Consider the following 17,883-nt stretch of genomic DNA (forward strand, 5'->3'; position numbering starts at 1 on the left):
CGAATTTCAAGGCGACTTGCTGCAAGAGCTGTCCAAAGTGCACAAGCGAGCTCAGAAAGCAATGTGGAACCTGGCTAAGGCCTTATGGCCCTCCGATTCTCCTCCGGGAATGATGGAGGAGCTCGCAAATTTATTCAAGGGAGCTCGTCTTCGCTTTGAGCTATGGAAGTCTTCAGCATGTCGAGAAGGTGCACGAGAAGCCTAGGCAATGGTGAAAACATGGTATACCAAACTTGATCTGAATCATATGGCCTAGGTCAGACCTCGGGGACCAGACGGACAAGAAATTCTAGTTAGTTTGGTGTACAACCAAGTAAAGATAGCTGCCAAATTCTCACAATAGGACTTTAAACTAGACAGCCTGATAGATGGCATAGTTAAAGAGTAGGCATGTGATTTCATGTAACAATACACTTTATCATCAAACTTATCTCCAGCCGAATTATAAAAGATTGTCATGGCAGACATTCCGCTTTAACCTCCGAAACCCAAGGGTTGGAGTGTTTCCGAATAATATACTTGTGGGAAACACCAAGTATGTTCGGAAACCAGGCAATCCGGTCATAGTGCTTGAACAGACGAACTTTATTCGGGGAGTTATGTTATATTACTTTTTAATGTAAGAAACATCTTCCAGAGAGAATAGTTCCATTAAGTGTTCCTCTCCCTAGGTCAGCATGCTTTATGTATGCATGCCTAGGCCGTGATGCGAAAGAATCATATGAGTCTTTGTATTCTGATAGTTTATATTGCAATGAAGGCAGTTTGTCGGTTGTCCGCCGACCAATTATTCCCTTAAGAACGCTAACTTTCGGCTTCACCCGTCTAAGGAACATGTCCGGATGATCCGGTTGTAAAAATCGCAGAGGTGCTCCCTTTATGCCCCAGCCAAACAAGCGGGAACGTAGGGCGTAAGCACAGGAGCCAAGCAACCTAGCTTGGCAAAAACTTAAGTCATAGAGGTGCATATAATGGCGAAGACAGGACGCATATGAGCAAGTAACACACATATGTGATGAGCTTTGTGCTCAAAATAATAATAAGCTTCTATTGAGAGAAGCCCCCAGTTATGGTGGGGAATGTACATTTAAGGATGTATACCCCTCAAGTGTGCGGCTTACCCGAACACACGCTAGAAATCATATAAAACGATAAGAAAAAAAGGAAAAATTGAAAAGGAGGAAGAAAGGGAACGAACAAAGGTATGTGTTCAGACTTAGGCGTAGAATCTTTAGAGCCTGGAAGTGTTCCATGGGTTCGGCTCTCAGTGATTATTCGATGCATTGCGAAGGCGATAGGCTCCTCCAGTGAGAACTTCATCTATAATGAAGGGACCCTCCCATTTGGGGTTGAGCTTGTCCTTTTTCTTCTCTGGTAGGCATAGGACGAGTTCACCGACATTATAAGTCTTCGCACGTACTTCTCTGCTTTGGTATCTTCGAGCTTGTTGTTGGTAGAATGAGAACAGGCTTTTGCGACATCGCGCTCCGCCTCCAGGGCATCTAAGTCATCCTGCCGATCGAGCTCAACCTCTCTCTCCTCATACATGTGCACTCGAGGTGAATCATGAATAATATCGCAGGGCAGCACAGCCTCTACGCCGTAGACCATGAAGAACGGTGTGTATCCGGTTGTGCGGTTAGGCATGGTCCCTAGCCCCCAGAGTACGGAGTGGAGCTCCTCGACCCAGTGCTTATCTGACTCCTTTAGGGATCGCACTAGTCTGGGTTTGATGACGCTCATTATCTGTCCATTAGCCCGTTCAACTTGACCGTTTTTGTTTGGGGGTGATACACGGAGGTGTAATCGAGTTTAATACCTAGATTAGCACACCAATTTTTCACCTCATAGGCTATGTAGTTAGAGCCATTATCCATGATAATGCTATATGGGACACCATAACGGTGTACAATGCCGGAGATAAAATCTATCACTGGTCCGACTTCAGCCATTTTTACTGGTTTGGCCTCTATCCACTATGTGAATTTATCCACCATAACTAGTAGATATTTCTTCTTATGGCTTCCCCCTTTAAGGGGTCTGACCATGTCTAGCCCCCAGACCGCAAAAGGCCAAGTAATGGGGATTGTTCGTAGGGCAGTGGGCGGCATATGGCTTTGATTAGGAAAGAGCTGGCATCCGACATAGCATTATATGAGGTCATGTGCATCTGCTCGGGCCGTGGGCCAAAAGAAACCCGTACGGAAGGCCTTACTTACAAGGGCCCGAGCTGCAGCGTGATGGCCGCCAAGACCAGCATGTATTTCAGCCAAGAGTTGTCGTCCCTCCTCTTCGGAGATACATCTTTGAAGGACACCGGTAGTACTTCTCTTGTAGAGTTCTCCCTCATGAACTTTGTAGGCTTTGGAGCGTCGAACCATGCGACGGGCCTCGTTCTGGTCATCAGGGTGCTCCTGCCTATTGAGGTAGGCTAAGAAGGGTTCGGTCCATGGGGCTATCATGGCCATGATTATGTGGGCGGAGGGAGTTGGTTCGGTGCTCGAGCCCCGATGATATCCGAATCGTGTTCGGCATCCGTGGGTGTGATCGGCGCTGGACTGGTATTTCCGCTCTTGTCCTGCCATGCCACGGATGGCTTGAAAAGCCTTTCCATGAAGGTTTTAGGCGGGACGGGGTCACGTTTAGCACCCATTTGAGCAAGGATGTCCGCTGCTTGATTGTTTTCTTGGGCCACATGATGAAAGTCGAGCCCCTCAAACCGAGCTGATATTTTGAGTACGGTGTTGCGGTAGGCCACCATTTTTGGATCTTTTGCATTGAATTCTCCGTTTATTTGGGATATTGCGAGACTCGAGTCCTCGCACACCTCGAGGCATTGTATGCCCATAGAAATAGCCATCCGGAGACCATGTAGTAGTGACTCATATTCGGTTGCGTTATTAGAGTCCGTATACATAATTTGTAATACGTAATAGACAATGTCCCCTGTAGGGGATGTTAGGATGACACCAGCCCCCAGTCCGGCTAACAATTTAGAGCCGTCGAAGTACATCACCCAGTTGGAGTATGTGTCGTACTCTTTAGGGATTTCGGCTTCTGTCCACTCAGTGACAAAGTCGGCCAACACCTAAGATTTAATAGCTCGGCATGGCTTGTATGTTATTTCAAATGGTAAGAGCTCCATGGCCCATTTTCCAATGCGGCCAGTGGCGTCTTGATTAATTTATGATGTCATTGAGTGCTACCTCGGAGGCCACCGTGATCGAGCACTCTTGAAAGTAGTCTCGCAGCTTCCGAGATGCCATAAAAACCGCATATGCTATATTTTGATAGTGTGGGTATCGGGATTTGCATGGTGTGAGAACCGCCAATACATAGTATATTGGTTTTTGGAGTGGGAATTTATGTCCCTCTTCCTCTCATTCAACGACGAGCACCGCGCTCACCACTTGGTGAGTTGCAGATATGTACAACAGCATAGGTTCGCCGACGTTAGGTGCGGCAAGGATTGGGTTGTGTGCTAACAAAGTTTTTATTTATTCCAACCCGACTGTTGCCGCATCCATCCACTCAAAGTGGTCAGTACGTCGGGGCAGGCAATATAGCGGCAGCGCCTTCTCACCCAATCTGGAGATAAAGCGGCTCACGGATGCCACGCACCCAGCTAGTTTTCGGACCTGTTTTAGGTCTGTTGGTGCTGCCAACTATGACGGGGCTCGGATTTTGGCCGGATTTGCTTCGATTCCTCTATTGAAAACAATGAACCTGAGCAGCTTTCTGGCCGGAATGCCAAAAACGCATTTTTCTGGATTGAGCCGTATGTCATATGTTTGGAGGTTGTCAATTGTAAGGCATAAGTCATCCACCAATGATTCGACATGTTTGGTTTTGATGACTACATCATCTACATATGCCTCCACCGTCTTGCCAATTTGTTTTTCCAGGCATGTTTGAATCATGCGTTGGTAAGTGGCGCCGGTGTTTTTGAGTCTGAAAGGCATAGTGTTAAAACAAAAAGGCCCGTACGGAGTAATGAATGTCGTTGCCGCCTGGTCGGATTCCTTCATCTTAATCTGATAGTATCCACAGTATGCATCGAGGAAACACAATGAATCGTGTCCTGTCGTTGCATCAATGATTTGGTCAATGCGGGGTAGTGGTAAGGGGTCCTTAGGGCAGGCCTTCTTGAGGTCTTTGAAATCAACACAAAGGCGCCTGATTTTGTCCTTCTTTGACACCCTGACCAGGTTGGCTAGCAAATCTAGGTGTTTGATCTCTCTAATGAACCCGGCTTCAAGTAATTTGGCTAGCTCCTCCCCCATAGCTTGTCGCTTGGGTTCGGAAAATCACCGTAGCATTAGCTTAACTGGCTTGAACCCCTTTATTATGTTGAGGCTGTGTTCGGCCAATCTACATGGGATTCCTAACATATCCAAAGGATGCTAGGCAAAGATGTCCCAATTCTCACGCAGGAATGCTCTTAGAGCGGCGTCGACCATCGGATCCAGCTGTGCTCCAATGGCTGCTATTTTATTAGGATCCGTCGGGTGAACTTGGAATTTGACTATTTCGTCTGCTGGCTTGAAAGAAGTGGACTTAGGCCTTTTATCAAGGATTACGTTGTCTCTATCCACTTTGGAATGCAGAGGGGTGAGCTCCTCGGCCGCAAGGGCCTCGGATAATGCCTCGAGGGCCAGGGATGCGGTTTTGTTTTCGACGCGGAGTGCTATGTCCGGATCACTGGTGATAGTGATAACTCCATTGGGCCCGGGCATTTTGAGCTTCATGTACCCGTAATGGGGTATGGCTTGAAAGCGTGTGAATGTGTCTCGCCCTAACAGGGCGTGATATCCGCTGTTGAAAGGTGCCACATGGAAGATTAACACTTCGGACCTGTAGTTCTCTAGCGTGCCGAATACCACATCAAGTTTAATTTTTCCCGAGCAACGCGCTTCTCGACTGGGGATAATGCCTCAAAAGGTTGTACTGCTCTGCTCGATGCGGCTCTTGTCTATTTGCATTTTATCAAGCGTGTCCTTGTAGATGAGGTTTAGTCCGCTGCCGCCGTCCATGAGTACTTTAGTGAGCCGAAAGCCGTCGACGATTGGATTTAAGACCAAAGCGGCTGGTGCATGGACTGATCGAGCCCTTGGTTCATCGTTGGCGGTGAAAGTTATCATCGTATCGTTCCAAGGGTTTACTGCAGCTACTTGGTTGACTTCGGCAAGGTCGTGGAGTGCCATTTTACGCTGATTATTTGAAGAAAAGGTCTCGAAGACCGTAAAGACATTGAGATCATCGTCCTCCGGGGGGTATTTCTCGGAGGACGTATTGGTGAGGATAGCCTCACCGCTCTTGGCCACCTGCCAGAGTACCCAACATGCCCGCACGCTGTGTGTTGGTTCGTAATTTGGCGTCGAGTGTATCCGATAGGGCTTATCGAGCCATTCATCAAGGACGGTCATATATCCCATTGAGGGCTTAATCTTCTTGACCATAGGGAGATGATCAGATGCACCGTGAGGGTGTATCTTTTTTGCCCGTCCGGTGGGTGGCTTAAAGGCCGGCGGTTCCCACCGAGCTGTCTGGGCTTTCCAGGCGCTTTCCATGGCCCAATATTTCCGTACTATGTGTGCCAAATCTGCAAAGTGCAGTATGCAGTATCGGTTGAGGGCATTGAGAATACCCTCGTCCGTACAGTTGCAGCAAAATAATGAAACCGCGTCGTCGTCGCAGGAATCTTTGATCTTTATTTTAACTAGGAGGAATCTGGCCCAAAAGTGATGGACTGTTTCCTGAGGTTGTTGCCGTACATACATTAGGTCGCATATGTCCGGAGGACCGGAAATGCTTGGAGAATATTGATTGTGGTGGCTGGGCGGGCTTAAATCCAAACCTTGACCCACTATGGGATCCGGAGTTTTAAGAATTTTTGAGGTCACTGGCCCAGGATTCGGAGTGTCCTAGGAGTCTTCAGGCTTGACGCCTGGTTCTATGTTCGGAGGGCAGGAAGTCCCTTCCCGAAGATGGGTATCCGGCTCGTAGGGCTCAGAAATCTGAACATAGCTCGTTCTCAGCATAGGAGGAGAGTTATCCTTGGCCTGCTCCTCAACAACCGCAACTAGATGGGTGATCGGCGGGGACCTGATTTCCCTCTGATCGGGTTTAAGCCCGATCTGATCATAGTCTGTTGCGACCCCTAGGGCGGCGATGCGATGTAGAAGTTCGTTGAAAGACGACATAGCTGCCGGATCCATCTTTTCGGAGTGTTCGAGGCCGATGCAGAGATGAATTTTGGCAATTTGGGGGACCGCCTTTGGCTTAACGGCCGGGCGGGCACCCACGGTAAAAATGTTGATCTGGGGATCTGCCTAGGAGCTAGGGCCCTTCCAGAGGTGATTTTTTCATTGATGACAGGGCAAGCCATCGATCCTTCAGTTGCCGACATAGAGGAACTCTCAATGCAAGCACCAATGTCGGTGTCAAAACCGACAGATCTCGGGTAGGAGGGTCCCGAACTGTGCGTCTGAGGACCGAAGGTAACGGGAGGTGGGGGACGTGATGTTTACCTAGTTTCGGGCCCTCTTGATGGAGGTAATACCCTACTTCCTGCTTGATTGACTTTGATGAGTATAGGGGTTACAAGAGTTGATCTACCTCGAGATCGTAATGTCTAAACCCTAGATGTCTAGCCCGTATGATTTTTCTTAGCCTCTATGGGAAACCCTCCGGTTTACATAGACACCGGAGGTGCCTAGGCTAGCACAGAGTTGGTTTATAGAGAAAAGAAACTACACATCTGGCCACCAAGCTTGTCGTCCATGCAACAGAGAGACTAATCTAGACACGGGGGAAAGTCTTCTATCTTGTATCTTCACGGCCCATCAGTCCGGCCCAAATCACATAGCCCAGACGCCCGAGGACCTTATCCAGGACTCCCTCAGTAGCCCCCGAACTTGCCTTCAATGATGACGTAGTATTCGTCTTTATGTCTTTGGCTTTGCAAGGTGAGTTCTCCATTACACTTCAGATTTGACGATAATTCGGCTACACAATTAATATTGATTCTTTGTCGCCGTCGCCTCGGCTTCCACGTGTCGGGTGCATGTGAACGGTCTAGGTGCTTCTTTTACAAATAACCCGCCGACCATGCAGGGAAGGCGTCTATTTATGGAGATTAGATCTTAGATGCCATTCCACACCACGCAGAAATCCTTAAAGCTCGCCATAGGAAATTGTCCAGACATGGTCGGCACTCCAAGCTCTTCCTCACGCCCCTTCAGCCCTCAAAAAGGCGACTGGGAAAGCTGCTCAATATCCCGTGCCCAGCTGAATAAACTTCAGACGCAGGGATATCTTCCTCCCACGGAGCTGGTCTCCGTTCGGGCTAGATTAACTTCCATCAATGGTGAAGCCCTGGTGGAGAATTTCCCCAATCCTTCTAAAGAGTAGCGGGTGTGCTTCATTTCCTTCCTCTTGAGAGGCGTAGGATTTCCTATACATCCTTTCCTCAGAGGTTTCCATTGACTCACGACTCTCCTGAGTCCTCTCGCACCCGCGGTCTATTTGCAGGTAGACGTCACACACATTTGTGCTCTTCACACCCTACCCTCAGAACTTCTAAAAAACAAAAGACGTCGTGCACCTTTATTTTAACTCACATGTCACACACTTATATTATTACTCTTGTGGCGAACGTTCTTTGGGCATAGTACATTGTATTCTCATGAAGAGAAGCAGTGCACGCACGCACTAGTTCTCACACACCCACTCGCGGGTACACGTAGGAGCGCATTTTTGAAGCTGGTACAACAAAATAACTCCACTATATATAAGTAGGAGCCTTAACACTTGCTTTACTAGGGTTCCTCTCTTTCACTCTCTCATGCTCTCTAGATCTAAGCAAGACATAGGTGGCCACACTCTGTCTCTCTCTCTGCTCACGGCTGGTCACAAATTCGGCCAGACCACCTCGACTGGGGCAGGGGTGTAGGTGCATCGCTCACACTGTCATCGCCGGCGAGGGAGGAGACCAACGGCTGCCCGCGCGTCCCGATCGGCGGCCGTGCCATTCTCTACGAGAAAGCGCTGACTCGGGAGGGCCTCCGATCCCTTCTTCCTCCCTGCGGTATTGTGGCTAAGATGAGACCTCCCGACGCCGTCTTTGCCACATGTCAACGACCCTCGGGTATATATTCCTTGGGAACCTGCCTTGCTCTACTGCCCCAGCTCCCCACGTGGTTGCTTGTGGATCTTTTTCTACTTCCATCAGCTGTTCCAAAGCCACCTAGACTTTTACTATTATTAGAGGTAAAGCTAGTTCATACAGTCGAATCTAAGAGTTGGTTCAAACAGGGAAGAAAGTGGGAAAGTTGTAGCATGAATCTAGGACTTGGCTCTAAGAGGAAACGGGGGAAAGTAGTACATACTGGCTACCCAACATGTCTCTTGGTTGAAAAGGCAAAGAAAGCATGGTGGATGGCGAAGGGTGGGGGAAGTGGACCTGTCTCTTGGTCGAAAAAGGAAAGAACGTGAGGGGTGTTGGGGGACAAAGCAAATGAGAATGAGCAGGTCTAGATTTCCTATGCTCACATAGGAAAATGTTGCCGAGGAGATAAAAAAATGGGACAGATGCAGAGATGCTGCCTGAGTGTTTGCCGCTGTCGGTAACCACATATTCCTCACCACTTTATGCCCCTGCTGTCCCTACGCCCACATCGCTACCGTTAATGTAAAATCACATGAAGCATTAACCAATGCCACCTAATGTCACTATAAGTAATGGTCTAGTGTCGTCGATAAATTGAAGCAATGCCACCACCATTTTATGAAGTGCTTCTGTCTTGCTTTATTTCCCATGAATTGTGTTTTTGCAGTTACACTTAAATCTCACACTGCTAATGTTGCTTCATCCCAGTGGAAGTGCACAAATTTGATTGCACATTTACTGACCATGTGCTACTCTCATGATAGTAATACTAACGCTATTGTTCTGCTTGTTAATTAATCTAGTGGCAGTGTTGATGTGATGTGATGCTACTTACTTAAGGGCACTTTCATACTGTCAATGTACTGCCAATTATAGCACAATAGATGTTGTTGTTAATCATATGCCACTACAAATAATTGTCACTGTTTAAATAACTGTATTTCATATTTGCGCAAATAGGGATGTCTGTCTCCATATCTTTTCTATCTACGCAATCAAAAGTACACACCTAAGTTTTAGTAGAACTTCACAAAATGAGATGGATATTCCTAGCTATCGTCCTCTAACCACCCATCTTCCAGGTATTCCTACATTGGTAGTAACTAGGTAGAATGACCAACATAATCTAAAATAAGCTGATTCTACGTTTTACTTCCTGATTGTAGTGCAGGGATGAGCGAAAACAACTGCATCCTAGTCCGGAATGCACTTTCTTCCATTTCATGCATGGACCAAGGACTAGTTGGCACGGCTTCATGGAGGTTTTTGGGACAGGTGTGCGGACAAAAGGCATTGTGGTCTACTTATTTGTGCAAATGGCGGTGCTTAAATTTAGTGGAATGCACAAGAATTTCAAATGGTCAGTACACTACATGGTTCGGTTCAGCATTCCAGAGTGAACTCCAGGAAAAACCCGAGTGAACTCCAGGAAGTCAAAGCCTGCCTAGGGAGGCCCTTTGCTTAGAGAAGCCTTGCTTGATTTTTCCTGATTTTTAAACCTTCTCACAAGTTTGTCTTTTGCTGTGAACTAGTATTTGTTTGTTATGTTCTATGAATCATTGAGATGTATAAAATTGCTTATCTTATGCTTTTCAAGTTTTTTATGAAGCCGAGTTTAATGTGAGTGTTCCACATGAACGCTGGACTAGCATGTGAACGTTTAGAATTTACATTTTGGCCTCGGTTAATTGCATGAACCATTGTAACAAGATACGTAGTTGCTTATATGTCAGACAACAGATTATTGATTGTTAGCTGGTCGATTGCCTAGTGTTGAAGCGAGCTGAGCAAATGTGCCATGTTTTGCACAACTGCTTACAAGTGGGGTAGCACCAATAGTGTTTACAAGTACTTATGTATACGTGGCGCACAGTCCTCGAACGAGTCCTCTATTTCATCAAACACACACTGCTCGTATGATAAACCGTGACAACTTATGTCTTACCATGCCATATTCATGAAAAAACTAGTGAGGACGCATCTGTTTTGGCAACAATTATGATGGTTCTCACATGATTCATAGGAACACAAAAGTAGCAGCAGTTCCCATAGATGGATTCAAACAGAGTACTAGCCCAGAGGGCTCGATAATAGGCAAGGTTCGGATAATTAGACACAATCCAAACTACTATTAAACACTAGCTGGGGCAACTATTTCATGCCTCGATCTAATTTGGGTTGGACACAAGATGGACCTTGCCATGAACATCACCGAGGACGTCCGGCAGCAGCTCAATCATGTGAACCTTCCTAAAGATAACCTTGTGGCCTTGCCACTCATAAACTTGTTTGTGGAGGCATGCCACGTCATCTTCCTGCGTAAGCTTGACAAGAACAGTATGCCTCACAAACGAAGGTGTAGCTTTGAACTTATTGTGCTTCCGTACACCCTGGACAACATGCCTGACAACAGTGAAGCTGGAATACAACTTGACATTGGTATAAGCGCAAATGGCTTCCAGGATCCAACAGCCTAAGACTTCTGTTTTCCTAGTGCGTATATTCAGGTCATCCGCCTCATAGCGAGTGACATGTACAACCACACAATCCTTGTTTGCATCAGGGCTCTAATTGAAACAAAAAAATTCTAAATCACTTTCCAGTATAAGAAACATAAGTTATTTTAACCACTATGTATGGCATGGCATCGAAGCTAATAAATTTTTGCATTATTCATCACCACATACTTAGATGAAAAATCACAATCGAGGTCGGCAAAGAAAAATCACCTTGGGCAGCTCAAGGGGGGCACATCCTCAAAGGGGGAACTTGCTCCTGTAGGGCCACGGGGGATGTAACCTCAAATGGGGTGTTGACCATCTCAGTAGTGGCCGTGAGCGTATCTGGGGTCGGCTCGGTGGCTGGCTCCATCTTCTGGAGCTCTCTGTCTCGTGGGAATTAGCCTTCCGCTTATGCTCCAATATCGGCAGATCTTTGCCTGGTTCTCCTTGGTCCATCATGAAACTGACGAATACGAGGAGACCACTGAAAGGAAAACACAATCACAATGACAATGAAACAAAAAAGAGAGTGAGGATCGGTTATTGCTTTGCAAAAGTTCTTTTTTTCTGAACGAAAATATACCAACATCATGCATCCGCTTAGCTTCCCTTCTTTGGGAGAGAAGAACAGTGGCAGATGCAAGTGTTGGCTTTCTTGAAGATGGTGAGGGGGAAGGGGATTTAGTGAATAGTGAAATGATGGTTGCCTCGTCCATCAAACTTTGACTATGGGGAGGTGGGGTTTTGTGATACGACGACTCGTTACTGCCATGCTACGACCAGGGTGACTCTCCACCTGCATACTTCCTTCTAATTTGGTGGATGGCATTTGGGCCCACGTGCTGCATGGCCCACATTTCGGTGAACAGAAGTAAAATGGCATTCAGTAGAGGGAGATGTTTCGATGACCTCGAGGAGCCAGAAGCAGTAGTGTATCCACTATACTAGTAGTAATTGTTTTTCTAGGTAGCTGTAGAGTGTCTCCACTGTACTAGTAGTAATTGTTTCTCTCGGCCCAAGACAAAACAGCCCATCCACCCTAGTAAATAATAAAATCAATTCAAATGCCTATATATTTACTTAATGAGAGGCGCTACCCACACCCAGCACACCGCCCCCAAAAAACATGGGTGCTCTTCTTCCTCCTCACTCCCACCCACCTCATATCAGCTCGCTCCACTCGTACCCCCAAAATTCCTCACCTCATTCCTAAAGAAAACCCCAGCTCCCCTTCTTCCTCACTACTACAGAAAAACCCCAGCTCCCCTTCTTCTTCACTCGCACTACAACTAGGCTCATCATTCGTTACTTTGCTCGAATCCGCGAGCTCAACGTGATGCCCTCGAGGAAAATGGAATCGGTTGACCCTAGCGCCAAGAAGATGAGGCTCCCGCCAGCGGCGACGCATATTGTAGATCTCGCACCCGGCAGCATGGGGACAAGCGGCGAGCCCGCCACCATCGGATCCCAGGAACCCATAGAATCTCGGGTGGACCGCATCAGTGATCTCCCAGACGCCATCCTTGGGGAGATCATCTCGCTTCTCCCCACCAAGGATTGCTGCCGCACCCAAGTCCTCTCAATTCGGTGGTGCCCTCTATGGCGCGTCATGCCCCTTAATCTCGACTGTCGTCAGCTATCTCTCTTCAATGATTTTGAACTCCCCAGAGCCATCATCTCCTCCCACCAGGGCTCTTTTCAAATCCTCTGCATCCTGTCATGCTACCTAAGCAAGCATACCATGCCCTGCACGATTGACGCCTAGCTAAAATCCCTTGAATTCACAGAACTACAGTTGCTTGAGTTCTACTATTCCCCAAAAAATCACCTACCAGATACCCAACACCATGTACTTGTTCCCTCAACACCGATGTCCATCTCGCGGTTTGCCTCCTCTCTCCACACCGCCACCTTTGTGTTGTGCTACCTACCAGACAAACTGGTACAAAACCTTTGACTCCCATTTCTCACGAAACTTTCACTTGTGCGGGTTCATATATCATAGGCCTCATCGCACACCATCATCCACTCCAGTTGCCCTGCCCTGGAGTGCTTGGTGCTTGTTTTCATAGTTAGAATCGGTTGTCTCCAAATAAAGTCGCCTAACCTTGTAAGAATTGGAATTTGTTTTGACGGAAGGCAGCTCATCATCCAAGATGCCCCTTCACTTCAAAGGTTAATCCTTGATTCTAGTTATTCACTATCACAAATAACCGTCCTCTCTGCGCCTAAGATGGGGACCTTGGGTGTAATACATGATCTCTGTGCTCATTTCAAGATGGTGTTTGGCTCCACAGTTCTTCAGGTACGTACTTTATATTATCATCTACACTTGTAACCATAAGCTGCATTCTAAATTGCTGCGCATAAGTTATATATCATCTTGGAGTACACATTTTGTACTAATATTATGTTCCATGCTCAATGAAGAGTTTCTCCATGGATAGTCTATCAATGGTGCTAGATTCTGTCAAGATCTTATATATCCAAATGAATAGTTTTGATCTGAACAAGATTATTGGCTTCCTGCAATGCTTTCCATGTCTAGAGAAGTTGTATATAAAGGTGATAATTTCACGCATATAGTGTACCAGAATTAACCGTTCAGTTGTTGCTCCTTCGACACTCTTTTTTAGACCTGAACTGTTTTCAATCTTCATGTCTATTTAGGCAATAGGATGGAGTAAGAAAGTTATAACCAATCGGTGAATACGTATGCACCGGGATTTTCTCACTTCTCATGACATTCGATTGAAGACAATAATGCTAGAACGATATGTAGCCAACCATGCAAACACTATATTTGTCACATTCTTCCTACTGAATGCGAGGTTACTATTATCCATCAGGATTAAGTTTATCAGTAGCATGGTTTTGACGGATGGGTATGTAGAAGAGCAAAAAAAGGAGTTTCAGGTGGACAAAAGAGCTTCTGAACGTGGCGGGCTTCTATTTACAACATATTGTGGTCATAATCCAGTAAATTTAACGACCCGAGATGTTCATTCTATGGACCTGACCAATCCATTTGACTGTTACTGTTGAACACAGTGCTGGAGTTAGATGTTGTTGCCCTTTTCAATCTGGGTTTTGTCTAAACCTGATGAACAATTAACCCTCGTGCTTTTGTATAGTTTGTAAGCTGGAGTTAGATGTTCTTGCCCTTTTCAACTCGGCCGTGACTATCATATTTTCTTTGAAACAAGGCAAATGGCTTGTCATTCATTTAATTTAGAGTGAAATATTGTAAAAAAATACCAACCAAGGGAAATAACATCACTCTAGCTGGCTTCTTGACCTCACTGTGCATTACAGAAGCCAAGTGATTAGCCCCCACCAGCACCCACAAACTTATTTTGAACTAGCACACCAAATGGGCTCTAAATTTTCATAAGAAAGGTTGCATGACCGTGACAGATTTGGATTCTGACATTTGGGACCCACAAGGAAATAGCCTATCCAACGTGGTGTCGACTTACTAGCTAGTCAACAAACGATTCTGCCTACCAGCTGTTGGATTGACATCCAACATCTATCGTGTATCTTCTATCTCTTGTCTTCTTCCTCCAGCCACCCAATCCAAACCACCCCGTTGGCTCTGCCTGCTCCCGCCTCCCATGGCTGGTTGCGCCTCCGCCACCCTATTGTACCCTCCAACCTTGGCCAGTCCCTCCCTCTATTCCCCCACACGTCTTGTTTTTATCCAGCGACGTTAGCCCCAACATGCACCCGCACCCGAACCAGTCAACCCTCATACTCCCCTCCACATGCGACTAGACCAGCGCATCTTCCACGGCTCTTGTTCGTTCCGTCCAAGGCATCGCCGTCGTCCTCCGCCTTGGTTCGCTCGGCGTGCATGGTGCGCCACCCTCTTGCTTTGTCAACGTCAACAACCGAGAGGAACAAGGAGATGACTGTATGTCGAGAGGATGACATTAGGGACCCACCAGCGTCATGGCAGTACGCAAGCAAGTGGCTCGTTATTACAAGCCCAAAAAATGGTTCCTCCTAATGGTTGGACATCTGGGGCTCACGCCATTGTCAACGTAGTCAATAAACGAGGGAATTACACAACGAGCGGCTGACACCAGGGACCTAGTAGGTCACGCACTTGTTATTTACATTTTTTGAGGAACAACAGTTGTTATTTATACTAATTTTAGTTACGGATCAGGGTAACAACGGGGTTGTGCGGGAGCTGTGGCCCATCTAGATAGGGTTTTATTTATGTTTACCACATCATGAGCCCAGTTGTGTTTTTTCTTGCTGAAAATGGCTAGCCCAGTTCTAATTTTTTTTAAAGAAATACCCAAACAAGGCCTACTTGCTTTATCTGCCCTGCTGCGCTGCAAATCTTTCAAGACGAGGAGAGTTTCATTCGGTTTGCCCAGAAAATTGGCTATTAGTAATGAGAAATGGGTTGTACATTTTTAAAACATATCAAACTGGGAATTAGTTTCATTTTTTTTTCATTGCAAGATTTTAAATTCCATTGATTTTTATGTGTGGACAAATATTTGGATTTTATATTTATATAAATTATTTTTCAAAATAGTTTGAATGTGCCTCGATATTTCGGGATTAAAAATAGTTGACCGCACTGAAATATGCAAAATTTCATATAATTTTTAACTGTGGCTACAGTATGGGCTGTAATGCTAACAAAAAGAAGATGGGCTCCAAAAAATCCTTAAAATTAGTAAATGGGCTGTAAATTATTAGAAATAATGGCAGATGGGTTGTATGCTGTTTTCCACAGATTTGAGGCTAACTTGTGTGCCTACTTTAGGTTGACGCGTACGCTTCCCTAAAAAAGGTTGACGCACAGCAACACCGTGTCAACTTAGTCAACACACGAGAGTAGTGACTGTTGGATGTCCATCAAACGGCCATTGTGCTTCTTCAATCTCCGCTCTTCCTGCTCCATTCGCACGGTCGGCTATGCTGCGGTGCAGGCCTCACCGCCCCACCGTACTCCCATCGATGGCCTAGTCATCCCTCTACTCACCCATACCTGATGTTATTCTCCGACGAGGGCAGATGAACCACTAAACCCTCATACTCCCCTCAGCGTGAGAAACAACTGCCGAGTCTTCCCTGGCTCCGTGTCGTTCCCTTCCTAGGCCTCGCCGACGTCCACCACCCTGGTGCTCTCGGCGCGCCGTGGTCAACGAACGACATCCATCGGAAGTGGACTGTATGTTGAGAGGCTGAGAGCTGGGTCCATGGCCGCACACAAGGAAATGCCTCCTTATTACACGCAAAATAATGATTCCTCCACTTGATAGCTAGGACCCACCGGAAGGGCCTCTATAGTTTGCGAAAAAATGTTCCTCCCGCTGACAGGTCAGACCCACTAGCTATATCTTCGCACGCAAGGAAGTGCGTCCTTATTACGCACAAAAAATGAATACCCCCTGCTAGCTGGGACCCACTGTAGTTCTAGGCTAAAATGTGGTCCTAATGACGCGGACGAAGGGCTTTGTCAACTTAGTCAATAATGAACGGTTCTAGCTCCAGTGGCCGTACGATGTCCATCCAACGGTCGTAGTGCTTCTTCAACCTCTGGTCTTCTTGCTCTAGCCGCCCAAACCAGCGTCGGTCGTGCCTCCTGCTCCTGCCTCTCGTGGTTGGATGTGCTGACGCGGAGGCCTCACCGCCCCCTACTACTCCCACCGCTGGCCAGGCCATCCCTCTACTCACCCACACCCCATGTTATTCTGTGACGACGGCAACCTCACACTGCAGCCGAACCAGTGAACCCACATACTCCTCTCCACGTGGGCATCCACTACCGTGTGTTCCCCGGCTCTGCTTCGTCCCCTTCCTAGGCCTCACCGTCGTCCACCACCTTGGTGCTCTCGGCGCGGCGTGGTCAATGTGGTCAAGGAACGACTTCCATCGGAAGAGTACTGTGTTGGAGATATGCCCTAGAGGCAATCATGTATGATGATATTTCCTATGTGTTTATGAATAAAGATAGTCCTTGGACATTATCAAAGATGTGTATCAGCAAGTATGTGACTTGTTTGTGGGACTATGCATTGTATGATGAACGTCCTAGAAGGTCCCTAGTCGAAAGGGTTGTGTGGACGCGCAGCCAACTAGACTAGCATATGACACGGTCGATGGCTTGGTCTCACTAGCCATGAGGCATTGGATGCTAACTGGATAATATGGACTCAGAAGGATCTGGTCGGATTCGACATAGTCGGATCCGAGTAGAGATAAGGTCCGAGTCGGACAGACCCGACTGTGAGACACAGCGATATGTCATCTGTGGGTCTCTAGTATAACCTATGTTCTATCTCCTAAGACCTGAGCTGACGCATGTGCTTGGGATGGTGACAGACTTGCTTTGGGCTGACCAAACGCTACTCCGTAACTGGGTAGTTATAAAGGTAGGTTTCGGGTTTGTCCAGACCCATGCTGGAAGACGTGGTCGAGCAAGATGGGATTTTCCCCTCCGGTCAGGACATATATACTCTGGGCCCCTCGTGTGATCCGACCAAGATAAGCACGGCCGTGCGACAAGGGTTACGAGATAATCCGGTTTGTGGTCGGCATCACTGGAACAAGAAAGAGGTCAGGCTAGCACAAGGATGACAGACTCGCCTTGAGCCCGACAACATATATTGTCTGGCAAAAGGAATGGAAGTATGATGTACAGGTTCGCCTAACCAGCTTCATATTCCGTTTGGTGTTTGGCATGCCTTGCTAGAGGCCGCTACCAACTGTGCAGTTTGGAGGTGATCCAAACTGCGACCAAGACGACTTGAACCTAAGGGGTCGCGCGCTTAAGGGAAGGAACCTACAAGGTCGGATCCGAGGACACTGGTCGGATGTGATCCGAGCTGTATTCGTATTGTGGCCGAGTAGACTTATGGGCTTTAGGGTCCGTGCGAGGCCCAAGTGTTGAGCCCGTGACAAACACCTATATAAAGTGGAGGTACCGCACACTCACGCGGTTGATCGCTTTGGCGCAGTCTCTAGGGTTTGCATGTGTTGCAATAGACACCTCCACTCGCCGCCGGTTGTGTGATCGGACCTAGCAGTCCGCTGCACGACATTCCTCCTGCATGTGTGGATACCTTTAGAGGAGGTGCACTTGCGCCGCTCCGATGAACCTGTACATGGGAACCGACTACCGGTTGTACGAGGGAGATCGGACAAGGAGGAGACGATCCACATGGACGCGCTGCCCCAACTCTT

This window comes from Triticum aestivum, chromosome 6A (assembly GCF_018294505.1).
Source record: "Triticum aestivum cultivar Chinese Spring chromosome 6A, IWGSC CS RefSeq v2.1, whole genome shotgun sequence".
In the NCBI taxonomy this organism is placed as follows: domain Eukaryota; kingdom Viridiplantae; phylum Streptophyta; class Magnoliopsida; order Poales; family Poaceae; genus Triticum; species Triticum aestivum.